This window comes from Microcaecilia unicolor, chromosome 1 (assembly GCF_901765095.1).
Source record: "Microcaecilia unicolor chromosome 1, aMicUni1.1, whole genome shotgun sequence".
Lineage (NCBI taxonomy): Eukaryota > Metazoa > Chordata > Amphibia > Gymnophiona > Siphonopidae > Microcaecilia > Microcaecilia unicolor.
In genome coordinates this window covers 66,484,839-66,502,149 of record NC_044031.1, presented here as the reverse complement: position 1 = coordinate 66,502,149, position 17,311 = coordinate 66,484,839, and the positions used below count along the sequence as shown (strand labels likewise).

General features: G+C 40.5%; 1 protein-coding gene across 1 annotated transcript in view; it reads right to left on the bottom strand.

The window, feature by feature from the left end:
- Positions 1–4,707, bottom strand: part of LOC115466700 (sodium channel protein type 5 subunit alpha-like) — an 858,490-nt gene extending 853,783 nt beyond the window's left edge. The window contains exon 1 of the mRNA XM_030198143.1: positions 4,410–4,707. The gene's annotated coding sequence lies outside the window, so the exon portion shown is untranslated. The remainder of the gene's footprint in view (positions 1–4,409) is intronic.
- Between the last annotated feature and the right edge of the window lie 12,604 nt (positions 4,708–17,311).

Genomic DNA, 17,311 nt, shown 5'->3' with positions numbered 1-17,311 from the left:
TCACACTTTCAATATTTCTGTTGCTTTTCTTTAAAAAAAGAAAAAACATAACAATATATAGTTTATAAATAAAATTCTTGAAACTGGGGAAATGTGTACCGAGATACTGACCTACCATAACTTCATATCTTCTACAAGATGGATACCAGTCATTGCAATTAGCAGCAGGATGCTTGCCTGTGTCTCTCAGGACCCTCTCCCTTTAAAGTACCTTTCCTTTCCTATTCAACACCTGTGTCCTGGTAGTTAGAACAATGGGCTGCAAATGCGTTCTGGTCCCGCTCTCTTACTGACATTGCTTGTGACCGTGGGCAGATCACTTGCGCTGCGTATGTCTAGTAGCAAAATAGAAATGATAAGCAGTAGTAGCAGTTTATCGCCCAGTACCCCAGGGGCCTACCTACACCAGATCATTTCCTAATGGCTAACATCACTGGGGTAAATACTGAGCTGGAGGCAGTCAGCGTCTTTTTTGGCCGGCGCCAGCTTTATGCCCCAATATCCAGTGCTGGGTCAGGTCCGGGCACTGGCTTTGGATATTAGGGTTTATGCGGCTGGCTATCCATATCCGCTTAAGTGTGATATTCGGCACGTAACTACCTAAGTAAAACCAGATAAAGACAGGACTTGAGTTTTATGTGGTCCAATTTGTCTTAACTGCATAAGTGGCAACTCCACCTCCAGACTACCCACAAAATAGCCAGCTACAGCTCTAGCAGTCAGTGCTGCTAAATTTCAGCACTAATTGGTTAAGTGCCTCTGAATATCAGCAAACAGTCCAGAACAAGCAATTTAACCAGCCAGGAGGAGCCTCTCCTTGTCGGTTAAATTGCTTCAAATATCGACCCCCTATTAATCGCACATTATTGGTTGGTCCACGAACCCCTTAGAATATAAACCTCTTTGAGATATAGACCTATGAGACCTGAAAGGTGCTGCAAATGTTTATCCACTCCTACCCTAGCTGAGATCATTTGTAACCATCTCTCTGACCTCATGTACAACTTTCTTTAAATCAGTCACCTTACTTTCTAACTCTTCTTACTCTCCCACCTATCTATATGTTCTATCTTTGCTTATACCCTTCACTATCAATTAAAATGTTCTATTACGTATTGTGTTGACATTGTAAGTAGTATACCATGCCATACTTTGTATTATTTGAATATTTGTACTGCTGTAATTGCCTATTGCTCATGTTTGATCTATTCTTCCTGTACACCGCCTTGAGTGAATTCCTTCAAAAAGGCGGTAAATAAATCCTAATAAATAAATAATAAATAAAAATTGCCTTAAGTGAAAACTGGAAATGTGGTCTAGAAAGAGAAAACTACCAGTAACAATGTGTTCCTTAGTTACTGCTCAAACACTGCCTCTGCCCAAAGATCCAATATATTAGCGTTTGTTTTTTCTTGGGTCGCGGCTTGCTCGGTGAGGGGGGGGGGGGGGGGGGGAGTACAACACAGTCTCCATAAAGTGTGTCTGCTCACCCCCCTCCCCCAACTACTACAGGTTCATTGTGTTGCTGAATTTATTTCCACTGCCCCACGTGTCACCTGCAAAAGTATCACTGGACAGAGAAAAACACATTCTTTTACTCTACCACCTGCTTCCACTGCTCAGAGTACTTCAATGGCCAACCATATTCCTACTTTTCCCTTTCGGGATTCCAAATAACCATTAAACCCTCCTGTGGTTCAGTGCAGTGAATGTTTTTAGAACATAAGACTAGCCATACCGGGTCAGACCAATGGTCCAACTAGCCCAGTATCCCGCTTCCAACAGTGGCCAATCCAGGTCACAAGCTAGAACGTGGGTTATGGGTACATTTCCCACTATTCTCACTATTTCCTGTGAAATCAACGTTGCTTTTGCTATAAGCACAGTTGTCCTCTTGCTAGTCTCTTTCCTGGTGGGCAATAATGCATTTTATCTCATTCTCATGCATCCTTGTAGAAAAACAATTCCTGCTAAAATTCCTGCTTGTAGAAATACAAGTAGGAAAAAAATTCAGATAAAACAGTGAAACAAAACGAACTCTATTTTCTACAAACCAGGTAGAAGGTGGTGGTATAGAGTTTTGTCATGAAAACAACTTTCTGTCGCCTGTAAAGTTGGGGATTCCCAATGTCATGAAATCACGCCAGCTGCAGTCGTGCCTGTGGCAAGCAGCGAGATGGTTACAACTCTGCACCTTGGAGACCAAGCCTTGATGACTGTCTCTCATTTGTTCTGCGACCTTCAGTTTGTCACTTAAACCTCCCTGTGCTCAGACTTAAGATTTTAAGGAAATCTGCTGGGACAGGACAGTTGCTGAAAGCACAAATAATAAGGCTGGCTGCAATTCAGAGGGTGCAATGTAACTTCATCAAACTTAAAAAAAAAAAAAAGTCACATTCTGGATTAACAAATTACTCTATACCATCCGACCTCTAATTCATCACCAAAGTGTTTCAACTCGGCCTGAACCAAATTCTAGCACAACATAAAATGCTAACGTCCTTCTTCTAGTGCCACCCCTTACCACATCTCCAGTATGTGAGAGACTCCTTGCATGGCAGTTTTCCACTACAGGGAGACCTGTCTAAATTCCTTATCTCACCACAATAGAATTAAATGATCAATTACGCTTACAATATATCATTTATAAGACCTGACAGAAAATCAAAAGCTTCTAGGTATGTGTGCATTCTGGACCACTTTCCGGTATATGAATCACTAATTTCAACTCAAGGCGGCTACTGTAAAATTGCATCTGTTCTCACTCACATTTCAAAATGATTGGGGTGCCCAGCACAATTACCCTCCCTGGATACAATGAAGAAACAGACCGAATACTAAGGGTGCTCAGCACCCAAACACCTACCTGCCTCCTATGATTGCACTGATTTCTTCCTAAAGACTATTAAAATCACATTTTTCTTTACATGATTCAAAGACTTAGGGGTCCTTTTGCTAAGTCACAGTAGGTAGGTACTAGCGTTGTGCTGACCACACACCAGAAAGCACTGCCCTGGGATGCGCTGAAGCATCCCATGGTAGTGCGCCGATCAGTGAGTGCTATTCCTGCAATAAAAAATAGGGGGTTTTTGGTGTGTGAGGCGGACCTAGGTGCAGCAGGCTTGTCTGGGGGTGGAGAGTAGGCATGCCCAGTGCTATTCGGGTAATGCGGGTACAGTGCCGTGTGCTGCCCGAATAGCACGAGTGTAGCAAGAGAGCCCTTACCAGCTAGTAGACAGATATCAGTAAAGGCTCCAGCGGTAATGGCCACGTGCTAATTGGGAAATTAGCACATGGCCATTACAGGAAATTAGACAAATGCAGCCATTTTACTGCCATGCCAAAAGAGGCCGCAGCGCACAGAAAACCCCACACGCTACAAATAGCGCTGGCCACTTCTGAGCGTGGCTTAGTACAGAAGAAAAGAAATGCATAGTGTTTCAGAGAACTCTAAAAAAAAAAAACAAAAAAAGACATTTCTAAAGGTTTGTTTTAAATTCCTAAATTATCTCCAATCAGCTGATTTTGGTCACATGTAAAAAAAATAGCATTAAAATGTAGCATATCCCATTATATCATACAAATAGCGAGGGGGGGGGGAAGACATCATACAGACATTTTTATATACTTCAGAGGTATAAAGCATGCAAACAGTTTTCAGCAGAAAAGAAGTTGTAAAACCAGATATCGAGCTATAAAGCGGAACACTGAGAAATATTTATTCCAAGTGAATGCATGGAAAAGCCTGTCAGTGGAGGCAGAAGAATCAGGATTTAAGGGAGGATGGGATGGGGAAATGAAGGTGAACTCCAGATCGGATTCGTGCCACATACAACAGAAAGGGAAAAATGGATATTGAGAAAAAGCTCATATCTGCCAACCATTGTCTGGATTTTTTTTTTTTTTAGATTTGGGATCTTATAATAATGCCCCCCTCCCCCATAAAATTCTTTATGCATTTGTTTTGTTTTTTTTTATCAAAACAAGACTCCTCCTTGAAAGGAAAAATAAAACCTCCTAATTTTTTTTAGCAAACAATTACCAGTGTCCCCGCTTTAGGATTCGGTTTGGAAGTAAAAACTACTTGGAAAGGAGTTCACTGCACCCTCCATGCCAAGCTCAGCTGTGCGCGGAAGTCACGCTGACAGATTCTGCCCTGCATCACACGGACAGAATGCGAGCTCGGAAGTGAAGCCCAGGCAATGGGAAGGATTTAATGCCACCGGGGGCTCAATCCTCTAAGGCAGGGAAGGGAAAGGCTACTTTTTTAGAACTGACACCGATCAGAAAAAAACCCTCTATGTAGCTCCTTCATTCCTGCATGGATGAAATAATAATTTAAAAAAAAAATACCTGAAGTCATGTAGGGTGGCGTAGGGAGGAAGCACCAAAGAAGTTGCAGTAATTACCTGGCGACTGTATGCGTACAACTGCTAAGAGAGGCTCTTCTGTCCGCTTCAGTGCACAGATCTGCTCGCAAGGTAAACCACTCCCAGCAAATGAAGCCCGGAACAGCTGCCCTGGAAATCTCCCACCCTGGCAGCGCTCAGAACTGATAGCAGAGAGGAGAGCAATTGGTCGGGCCCGGCACGGGCACTTTCATTTTTAGGTGCTGGAATACAGTCTTATAAAGTAGAGAAATGACTGCCCCCTCCCCTAAAAAAAAAAAGTGATGGGGTTGGGGTGATTTCTAAGCCGATCCCGGCGTGGCAATCACTGCCACGGTAAAGCGCTAAGGCAGCACAAACAAAATGTATTTAACAGATTGTGTTCAAAAGAAAAAGAAATGAAAGAAAACCTGGCAAGGCTGTCTTGGGGGGGGGGGGGGGTTCTTGAGACCTGAGGTTGGGACACTTCGGTACCTTTTTCCCAGAAAGGTGACTTCTGGGGGATCAAGTGTTTATGTCAGTAAACGCCTACTTCGAAGAAGAAACAAAAAAAAGCAAAGGCTGTCTTCCTAAATTTTTGGGTTAATAGCATTAAAAAAAAACAAAAACAAAAAAAAAAGAGTCCTTCAGGCTGAAAGCTTTGATGCTTTACATCTAAATAAAATCACAGGGAGTAACACAGTCCCCACAATCAAAAAAAGAGAAATCAGAACACCATCTTCTCCAATTCCTCGGAGTCCATCTCCGGATCCCATTTCCAGAGATCTCTTCCAACCCAACTTGCCAATGAATGGGGCATCGTGTTAACTTTAACTTTCCAAGTGTCACGGTTTGGTACTGGGTTATCCCGGTAAAGCGTTGACCCCTAAGCTCAGCCTGTAGTTTCAGAGCTCCTGACAAGTCCCAGTGTGGCCGGGCACAAAGAGCAGCAGAGTTTTAGTCCGGCAGCTGCAGTGAGTCTGACTGTTTTCTCCACCTGTCAGAGAAGCACCGACGTCAGGTGTGAGCTTGGAGAGAGGGGCGGATCTGTTATTAGCAGAGCTACACGGGAGAGGAGAGCCGCTGGCAAACTAGAAAATTCTCCAGCCAGTCCCTCCCTTTTCAGGACCTCCCTCCAACTCAGATGCCTTGCACTCAATCCTTAAGCTCTTGCACCCTCTAGTGGGGAATTAGCCTCGCTCAGCTCATTTACTGTAAGTGGACTGGATTCAACTTTTTATTTAGTTGTTCGTTCTTATATCCCACAATTATCCAAAAACAGGTTTCAGTGGAGGAGTGGCCTAGTGTGGTTAGCACACTGGTCTTGCAATCCAGAGGTGGCCAGTTCAAATCCCACTGCTGTTCCTTGTGATCTTGGGCAAGTCACTTAACCCTCCATTGCCTCAGGTACAAACTTAGATTGTGAGCCCTCCTGGGACAGAGAAATATCCAGAGTACCTGAATGTCACCTTGAGCTACTACTGAAAAAGGTGTGAGCAAAAATATAAATAAATAAATGTGGCTTACAGTTTTTTCTTGTAGTAGATGTTACATTCTTTTCTATTTAGTATTACATTACAGCAGGGGTGTAGCCAGACCTCACGGTGGGAGGGGGCCAGAGCCCAAGGTTGGGGGCACATTTTGAGTGCTGCACTGCCCCCTCACACACACACTGCCTCGCCTCGCCCCCTCACAAGCGTCAGCGTGCACAAGAGGAGCAAGAAGAAAGAAGAGCAGGGGCAGGCAGCAAACGCGGCTACGTGGGAGACCGCACTGAAGAAGGCTTCGGCTGGCGGGGGTTGGGGACCCCCCGCCAGCCAAAACAGGGGCCCAGATGACATTTGCAGGGGCTCAGGCCCCCATGCCCCCCCCCAATAGCTACAACCCTGCATTACAGTCGTTGTGTTTTCTTCTGTACATTACATTCAGTGTGGGACGAAATGTGTCATGGGTGGTGAGTTGTTAATCTTAATATTTCTTGAAGAGGTAGGTTTTCAGGCCTTTTCTGAACTGAAGGTACTCAGTGATGCTTCTTAGCGTCTTGGGGATCGAGTTCCACCATGTAGAGCCCAGGTAGCTGAATCCAGCCATGTAGATGGATTTATAGATTATGTTTCTACAGTTAGGCAGATGGAATAGTAGATAGCTTCTAGTCTCTCTGCTTGTGTTCCTCCGCGATAGTTCAATAAAGTCTAGCATGTAGTCAGGGGACATGCCTAATAGTATCTTGGAAATGGGAGTGCTAGTTTTGAAGAACAGTCTGGCCTTGACTGGGAGCCAGTGTAACGTCAAAAGCAATTGGGTTGCTCTTTCCTATTTTGATTTTCTGAATATCAGTTTGCCATCACAATTCAGTTTTTAGCTCATCCTTTCTCAGGAGGAAAATAATAACATTTTAAGGGAGGAAGTTATCAACCTGGGTTACCATTAAAAAACAGGGTTTTTTTTAACCACACATGGTGCTATTTTAACACGACTTGTGGTAACATAACCTATGTTAACAGTAGTCCACATTAATAATTCCCCCCCCCCCCCATTAATGACTAATATCAATTACATGGATGATATACTGAGACAAAAATTATTTTTTTAATTTTCCTGCAGCACAGAACAGAAAGGGCTTCAATAGAAAGCGATCCCCCACCTCCCATCTCATCCAGATGTGACTAGAAGGATCCCAGAGGTCTCTGAGGCAATATTAAAACTGCAACAACCTGGAAGAACTGAAGGGATGGTTTCTGATACGATTAATAGTCTAATAAAGGAAAAACATTAACAGCTCAATGTTCAGCAGGACTATACTCACACAGCGTTTGGTACAGCACTGATAATCAGACCCAGCAGGGGGAATAGCCTGGAACAGTTCTGTCACATCTTGATTAGATTGTAAGCTCTGTCGAGCAGGGACTGTCTCTTACATGTTCCGTGTACAGCGCTGTGTACGGGTAGTAGCACTACAGACAGGATAAGTATCCCGTGGGAGGTAGTGGAGATGAAAACGGTAATGGAATTCAAACATGCGTGGGATAAACACTGTTTAGAAGGAATGGTTCCATGGAATCTTAGCAGAGATTGGGTGGCGACGCCGGTATTTGGAGAATAAAAACGGTGCAGGGCAGACTTCTACGGTCTGTGCCCTGAGAAATGTAGGGACAAATCAAACTAGGGTATACATATAAAGTATCACATACCATGTAAAATGAGTTTATCTTGTTGGGCAGACTGGATGGACCGTTCAGGTCTTTATCTGCCGTCATTTACTATGTTACTCTATATGTAAGTAGTAGCAATAGTAGTTTTCACATTTCAGAGCAGCAGGAGTGCTCTGCTCCAGTATCTCCCTTTCAGGAAGCCTGCAGGGAACAGAAGGGGGATGAGTCCAGAGCAGAAGAAAGCAATGCCTTTGCTATTTCTGCCCCTGGGCAGCCTACACCCCTCATGGCCCACAGTTCCCATTCCATTTTTTCTACAAAATTAAACCCTGCTCAGCAGTGTATATATTCAAACGTCCCCTTACTAAGCCGCATAGGCGCCTATGCGCACCCAACATGCACCAATTTGGGAACTACCACCCGGCTACTGTGTGGCCGGGGCAGTAATTTCATTTTTTATGCGCATCCACTATGCACGCCAGAACATTTCCAGCATGTGGCGCTAACCGGACGGTAATCGGCAGTGTACGTGCGCTGACAATTACCACCCAGTTAACACGTGAGACTTTATTGCTAAGTCAATGGGTGGCGGTAAGGTCTCCGGCCCAAAATGGACGCATGCCAATTTTTATTTTGCCACACGTCCATTTTTGGCCAAAAAAAAAAAGCCTTTTTGCAGGTGTGCTGAAAAATGGACCTATGCATATCCAACACACGCGTCTACCTCATTTTTCAGCACACCTGAGTAAAAGGATCCCTCAGTGCTGCTATACAGATACGTGGTACTGAATATTCTTAAAAATTGCTTGTTGCTGACAACTGTACATAAAGCTGTGATATTTGGGCATTATCCCCAGATTCTATATAGCACTACTTAAGTTGTGCCCGCAAATCCAGTTGGATTCTGGATTTGCATGCACAACTTAATTAGTTAACTTGCAATGAAGCACCGATAATTGTCGCTTAACAAGCAATTATTGACAGTAATTAGTATTAATTAGAATTTACATGTAGAACAGTCTAAGCATATGCTATAACGTGATGTGCGTAAATTCTAAGTTACATAGTTGAAAAGGGGGCATGGCCATGGGCAGGTCAAGTTTCAAGTTTATTTACATCTTGATATACCGCCCATGGTCGGGCCTTCTGAGCGGGAGTTTCTAAAATCTATGCGCACTGTTATAGAACACACCCGGTCCATGCGTAATTTAGTTTTACTTGGCGTAACTGCCTGCGACTAAATTTAGTTACGTGAAAGGGCGCTCAGTGAATTCTATAAATGGCACAGAAATTTAGGCATACTTTATAGAATGCGCCTAGACATATTTCATTTCGGCGTGATTTTTTAGGCGTGATATATAGAATCTAGTCCTATAAGGGCAATTCCATAACTAAGTGCATGCTAGTAGTTGCATGCTAAAGGAATTACATCATAAAGGTTAGAAAATTATGACTAAGGGCAGTAATGCACCTGTTACTTCTGATTATACCCCATTATTGGTAGTTAATGCCAATCAGTGCCTAATTTAGCAATTAAGTTACACACGTAACTGGTATTATTCCATAACCTGCGTGCACAAAATTTTTTGTGCTAAACACGAAAATGTGTACGTAAGATTATAGAATTAGAGAGATTAATGGATGAATATCAGTGCTATAGGATTGTCCTACAGTGCTATTAAATGTGTAGATTTCTGAGACTGTTTCATGTTAGTTCTATCACTAGGTTTCAAGTTACCATCTCCAAGTTTACATCATTGACCATATTTATGCTAATATTTCATCATTTTACTATTGTTGTGCTGTTTAAAAAAATTGTAAGCTTTATGTGAAGTTGTATCTGCTGTACACCTCCCTGGGTGAATCTCTTCATAAAGATAGTTAATCCCAATTAATAAATATGTAAAATTGCCAGTAGAAAGTAATTTCTATAAACATATAAAGCCCTTTGAAAAAGGACTCCAAATTAGTGTGCAGGCCACACAGGAATTACTCAGATGAACAAGGATCGAACAGGAACACTGAGATCTGGAGGAAATTATGCCTCTCAGTTCTGATCAGGTGAGGCAAGGAGAGCTGTTCATTTTACAGTTCAGCAAATATAAAGCAGCATAAATTGGGCTTGGTAGAGACTGCAGAGATTGCTTCAAGAAAAAAGAGGGACCGGGAAGGACCAGAGAATGAGAGACCTGAAGAGTAGGGTTACCATATGGCTCCAGAGAAAGGAAGACAGATTGAGCCAGTCTGGGTTTTACTTCCATTGCTTTCAATGGAAGCAAAACCCAGACTGAATCAATGTGTCCTCCTTTTTCTGGAGCCATATGGTAACCCTACTGAAGGGGAGGTGTGGGACAGTGAGGGACCAGATAGAGAGGCAGGACAGTGGTGAACCTGAGTGAGAGCCAGAGGAGGAATGACAACAGAGATACTACTACTACTTAACATTTCTAGAGCGCTACTAGGGTTACGCAGCGCTGTACAAAATAAATAAGGAAGGACGGTCCCTGCTCAAAGGAGCTTACAATCCAAAGAACGAAATGTCAAGTTGGGGCAGTCTAGATTTCCTGGGTAGAGGTGTAGAGGTTAGGTGTCGAAGGCGACATTGAACAGGTGGGCTTTAAGCAGAAATTTGAAGATTGGCAGGGAGGGGGCCTGGCTTATGGGCTCGGGGAGTTTGTTCCACGCGTGGGGTGAGGCGAGGCAGAAAGGGCGGAGCCTGGAGTTGGCGGTGGTGGAGAAGGGTACTGAAAGGAGGGATTTGTCTTGAGAGCGGAGGTTACGGGTAGGAACGTAAGGGGAGATGAGGGTTGAGAGGTAAGGAGGGGCTGCAGATCGAGTACATTTGTAGGTTAGTAGCAGAAGCTTGAATTGATACAGGGGAAGCCACTGACTGAGAGCAGCGGACAGCAAGGCAAACACAACCCAGTGATCAAAGTTTCTAGGTAGTGCACGGGACCCTCACTGGCTCAGGAGTCATAGCAAAAGGGTTAAAAAAAAAAGTCGAGGAACAACAGTTTATGGTTCTGCTGAAACTGTGCTGGCGCTCAAGATCAGACCGAGTTTGACCTTTGACACGTACCCAGAGGGGGGGGAGCCAGAGTGTATTTCTACTGATAGTATGAATTTTCTTTAAAAGCAAAGCTTTATAAACTAGAAAAAAAAAACCAATATAACAATATAAAATGACTAAATATAAACATAAATACAATAAATGAGGTAAACTTGGAAATATGGTGCCAAACAATACCATAATAGACAGCATGTAAGAATATTCAAACAACATAGATATTATATCATGTCAGCATAATACCAATGAAACACCTAATAAGCAATGCAACAGAACACTCAAATAATATAGATATGATGCTAATGTTTTTCTAAGTAGCTGAGGGGCCAAGTGCAGATATATAGATGAGGACAAGATGGTTAGCCAAAGAGCAGAGGATGATACACGACTCACAGGCTAGGAATTGTAGTAAAACCATCTATCTATATATAAATTATATAAATAATGTATAACATATTAAAGATTCCATATATGATTTTGCAAAATACATGGGAGGACTGCCAACATTAATTAATGATAATTCTGCATAAATTGCATATTACCATTGCTGTGGAGGATGGCATAATTAAAACTTCATGCTGATATATCATCATATATGTAATCTTTACTATGTTATACATTATTTATATATTTATATATATAGATGGCTTTAAATTTGTTTCTATTACATATTTATATATATTTTTTTTTTATTTTATTTATTTGTAAGTTTTTTAAACAAAACACAAGCATTACATCTTGTTTAGGAAAAACAGAAACGGAAAAAGTTCTACTTCAATATATATAGTCCCCCATTTCAATTAAACTTCTTTCTTAGACCACTAAATTGAGACAAGGGGGCTAAAATTTTAAAAGGAGTTACATCAAAATAAATTTTTAACAAAGAATATGGCCTGGATCACCTCATCAAACATACACATTGTGAATTACTGATCTTCAACTAACACCAGATCTATCTGTTCACTTTTTTCATGTCTATAAAACTTCTCAATTGTCCAGGATCAAAAAAGTGATATTTGTTGTCCAAATATTTTAACTGACATTTACAAGGATAAGACAGTATGAAACTGGCTCCTAAGGCTTTAACTTCATCTCTCATTGCCAGAAAAGACCGACGTCTCTCCTGGGTGATCTTTGCAACGTCTGAAAAAATCCAAAGTTTTTCACCATAAAATGGTTTTGCAAAATTACGAAAGTAAAGTTTTTTAATCATATTCACATCTTGTTCGAAAACCATTGAGACCAGGAGAGTTCGTCTCTCAAATATCCCATCATTAGAATTTTCCAAAAAATCAGTTAAATCCTGGAATTGCTGATTCCCATCTGTTTTCTTTTTAGGAATAGGTATATAGAATATTTTGTTGATCGGAGGTATTAAATTTGAAGAAACAGATAGGTTTTCAATTAGGTATTTTTTGAACATCTCAGTTGCATTTATTTCCGAAGAATGGGGAAAATTAAGAATCCGTAGGTTCAAACGTCTATTATAATTTTCGAAATTTTCCAATTTTTGATGAATTATCATTTTATCTTTAATCAATGAGTCTGTTTTTTTAGACAAAGAAGAAATATCCTGTTGAACCTGTACTTTATTTAATGCAAACTCCTGTTTCAATGATTCAAACGCGTTTGTTAGCAAATCCAGTTTACTCACTATTAGCGTTGTCTCCTGGGCAGTTTGTGAGACCATAGATGTTAAAGACTGAATCGCGAAGCTAATAGATTCTAGTGTTGACGCCGGTGGAGTTACAGCTTCTCCCTTGTTGTTACTTCCCGCTTCTCTGGGGGTGTCCCCGCCGACCGGAGAACCTGGAACAACGACTTCCGAGTGCTCCTGGGTCTCCGAACACGCCCAGGCTACAGCGGGGCACGGCGGAGGATTCACTTCCGGCGAGGACAACGATGTTTCCAAACCCAGTGGGCTAGATGCTCCTTCACCTGCCCATACTGCGGGTACACTTTCGCCGGTCAAACGTGGGGTGCTTGTGGCGTATCGGTCCAGCGTTGTTTGAATCTGCGTTGTACCTGGAGCTGCTGGCGGTAAGCTTTTCACAACGCCCTTTCTTTTAGTATGTGGCATTTTATCAAATAAAATCACCGTTCTAAAATACAGGAAAAGCGAAAGGATTTCAAACACGCTCCGACCACCATCAAGTCAAATCCGCCATCTTGGAAACGCCCCTCTGTCCGCAAATCCATATTTATATTTTTAATGTTTGTTTTACATACAATGTTTGTACGTGACCCCTGAAGCAGATGGCTTGCCTGACGAAACACAGACCCATGTCGGGTCTTTACTGTTTGTGCTATAATAAAGTGGTTGGTAAGTTTACATAGCACATTAATCTGTACGTTAACCCACAGTTTTCTTTTTTTTTTTTTTTTTTTTCTTTATTTATCATTTTAAATAAATTTACAAGCCATTTTCATACTTGAATAGGAAATTCAGATATAAGAGAAAAAGGAAAAAAAAAAAAGTTACTTCATAAGCATAAGCATAAACATGAAGCAAAAATAATTTCTCTTATTTAGTCCACCATTTAGGAGGGGCAGGAGCCGATATATACTCAGGAGAAAGAAAAATAGGAAAACATTAAAGAAAGACTTAGCAGATTATCCACTGTATTATTAATAAATCCTCGTCCTAAAAACAACACTGTTAGAATTCAATCTACATCATGACAATTTCTTCTGATCTATAAATTGTTTCAAGTGAACAGGATTAAGGAAAACATATTTAACATCCAAATATTTTATGTTGCATTTGCATGGATAGTTTAAGTTAAATGTGGCTCCCAACGCCAAAGTAGCTGATCTTAATGCTAAAAAGTCCTTTCTTCTAGTCTGTGTAGATTTAGTAACATCTGGGAATACCCAGATTTTCTCTCCATAGAAAGGAACTTGTAAGTTTCTCAGAGCCAATTTTCTGACCAAATCCAGATCTTGCTGAAATACGAATGAGACCAGAAGTGTTTGTCTATCCATTGTTGAAGATAAAGAAGTTTCTAAGAGTTCTGAAACATTCATATCTCTTTGAGGTTGTTGAGCAAGCGGTAAATCTTCACTTACTTTTTTTACAGGTAAATAATAGACTTTATTCAGAGGTGGAATATTGTCAGAGGTAAATTTTAAATTTTCCATCAGATACCTTTTAAATATATCCAAAGGAGAGTATACTGGAGTACGAGGAAAATTTAACAATCGAAGGTTTAATCTTCGATTGTAATTTTCAAAATATTCAAGTCTATTATGAATCTGAAGATTATCCTGAATCAATTTTGTAGTTATTTCTTTCATTTTCCTAGAATCATCATTTAGAAGATTTATTTTTTCATTTGTCTCAGTACACATAGTAGTAAATGCAACATTTAAGTTCTGAACATTTTCTGAAAGTGTGTCAATCTTGCCTGATGAAGTTTTCACAGTGTTGTCCAAACGCTGGAGTGCTTCCCATATCGCCTCCAGTGTCACCTTCGCAGTTGGGGCCTTAGATATCATAGGCCTCTCTTGCTGGGCTACAATGCTTTTCAACTCCGTTGTCCGGGGAGCTCCAGCAGAAATCCCGATTTTCTGGCCCAGTGGTTGATCTGTTTCCCCGACTTCCGGGGTCAGCATTCCACCCTCAAAATCGAGTACTGCTGGCTGCAAAGGTGGGAAGAGTATCGGGGGAGACAACGATATGTCAATTCCCTGGCTATCGGCGTCTCCCAGCGCCGATAGATCAGCGGGACCTCCCGAAGCTTGCATAGTGGAATGTCGCGTGAGAAACCGTTCCATCGTCTGCTGGTCGGGCGTTGAAGTTAGGGACGACTGGGCACGCACCCTAACGGTCCCTTTTCTCTTAGTATGTGGCATTTCCAGAAGGTTTGAGGTAAGTTTTCCAAGAAGAAATCACTAAGAAAAATCGTAACGTTCTAGCAGCGTTGGACTAGTTGCTGACGCGTACTGCTGGTGCTGCCGCCAACCCACAGTTTTCTTAAAAAGCTTTGCCTTAAGTTGCTTACGAAACAGCAAATAGATATCGAACAAACATTTACTGGAATAGAATTCCAGAATGAAGCAGCCTGATAAGGAATCAAAGCAGAAAGCTGTTTAAAATACTTAAGCAGCTTAATTGATGAAAATTGTAAAGAAACTTGCGCTTTCAACAACTGTCTGCCCAATAAAGGAAAGAAACCTATCAATTAAGATGGTACATTCTCCTGCATAGACCTGAAGACCAATATACTTGATTTAAAATGAGATCATGGAATCACTGGCAACCAATGCAACTTATAAAAATAAGGTATAACAGATTCATCCTTACTCAGAGCATAAATAATTCTAATAGCCAAATTTTGTACTGTTTGTAACCTTTTCTGTATTGATCTGATGCTGCCCACATACAGGATGTTACAATAATCCATCTTTGAAAGCAACAATGACTGCACTATCAATCGAGAAAAACAGACAGTTCAAAAAACTTTTGTACAGATCTTAACTTTTTCAATAAAAAAGAATGTTTCATCACCTTATTTAGCTGATTAATCATAGTCAATTGACTATCTACCTCTATTCCTAAAACTCGAGCTGAAAAATCAAATTTAAACTGTGTGTTACCAATAGAAAACATTTTCCTTTCCCCAAATATCTCTAAGAGAACCCAGCCGTAAAAATTTAGTTTTTTCCTGACTAAGTTTTAATTGGAAAGCTGTTGACCAACACTGAAACATTCTTGAATCCTTTTAAAAATATCTTTATAATCTGTGGGAGCTGGCAATAAAATAATAATGTCATCTGCAGAAATATAAGGGCTGTAACAAAACATTAAATAATAGCGACAAGAGAGGGGACCCCTGCGGCACCCCACACTCCAGAGCCCAAGCATCTGATAAAAAATCTCTAAACCACTTGTAAGTCCAATACTATCCAACAGATACATTACAACTGCATGGTCCACCAGATCAAAGGCACTCAATAAATCAAATTGAATAATTATTGAATTCTGATCATGACTTAACAATTGCCTTCCTTGGCATAACAATGCCCCTAAAATAGTTTCAGTACTATATGTCTTACGAAACCCTGATTGTGAATAATGCAATAAGTTAAATTAGTCAAATATCCCTCTAACTGTACCACAACCCAACCCTCCATTACCTTAATAAACAGCGGTATTGATGCTACTGGTCTAAAGTTTGTTACTTCTTGTAGACTCCCCTTTGGATCCTATGGTATAGGAGTGAACACCACGTCAAGCCCCCCCCCCCCCCCCCCCCCCCCCCACACACACACTTTTGGAAAATCCCCCTTAACTAAACAAAAATTTATCCAGTCTGATAACAAAACAAAAAAAACTTGGGGAAGCAATTTTTTATCCAGTTGGATGGGCAAACATCCAAACAACAAGTAGACTTCTCATAATCTTTCAACATATGTTTAGCTATATTAACATCTATGCAACTGAATGTACTCCAGATTCTATCCCCCACGATTTCTATCTCTTGATTCAAATTGGGGAGGTCTGTAAAAGTAAGCTGTAAGCTGTGATCTCAATAATAACACTTTATCCCTAAAAAAAAAACAAGCTAATATATTGGAGGAGGGTAAACAAGAATCTTCTAATCTGATCACTGGATCTAAATCCAATATATCATATACAATCTTAAAGATTTGTTTAGGGTCTGCTCTGTCCTTACCTTTGAATAATACTCCTTCCTTTTACTATCGCCTGTCTCCAAATTCTCTAATTTTCATCTGTTTGATTTTTCCTCCAACTTCACTCCTGTTTTCTAGCAACCCGTTTTAACAACCTCAACTCATCATCAAACCATTTGATTCCCCTTTTCTGATTTTTCAAGGGGCAATCTCATCTAACAAAGATTTACTCAGAGTATCCCATACATAAATGAAATTATCCTCTAGTTCCCCTGAAAGAATCAATGTATCTATTCTACTCCAAAACTTTTCCTGAGTGATCCATCTTTCCCCAGTCAAACTTATACAGTTAGGAAGATTACTGCCTTTTATCTCCCCAACCTCCTTCCATCTCACAGTAAGCTCTGTTAAGTAATGATCTGACCATGGGACAGGGTTACATGAGTTAAACTGAAAATTGCAATCCTGAGAATTTAAAAAAAATCCAAAAAAATCCTACAAATGCCTCTTCTCAGGAGATTTGATCATATCTGATAATTCAAAACCATACCAATCTAAAATATTGAAAAAATCTTCAGTTTTTGAATCATTAATTAAATCCAAATATAAGTTTATATCCCTTAACATTAAAACTGAATCATAATTCACCATATTTCTAGATATAAAATCTATAAAATTGTCCCTTGAGGATAACCATTTCCCAGGGGGCAATATACTAAAATACATCACAATTTATTCTTTAAAACATCATCCTTAATTTCGCATGCCAAAATTTCTAACTCAGGAGAACTTATTGCATCCTGGATCATAAGGTCAAAGAAAGCCTTATATGTAATTAATAATCCCCTCCATGTTTTTGAGATATAGGTAAATTGGCTATTTTATAGCCATGAGGACATAAATCTTTCAACCTTGGTCAACAGCTAGGGTCAACTAGATAATACTATCAGAGGGAGAGATACCCAAACTAACAATCATGCACTATATATATATATATATATATATATATATATATATATATATATATATATTGTGAGGAATGGGTAGATAAACAGAAGGGGAAAGGGAGAAGGGGGGCCCTTCTTCCA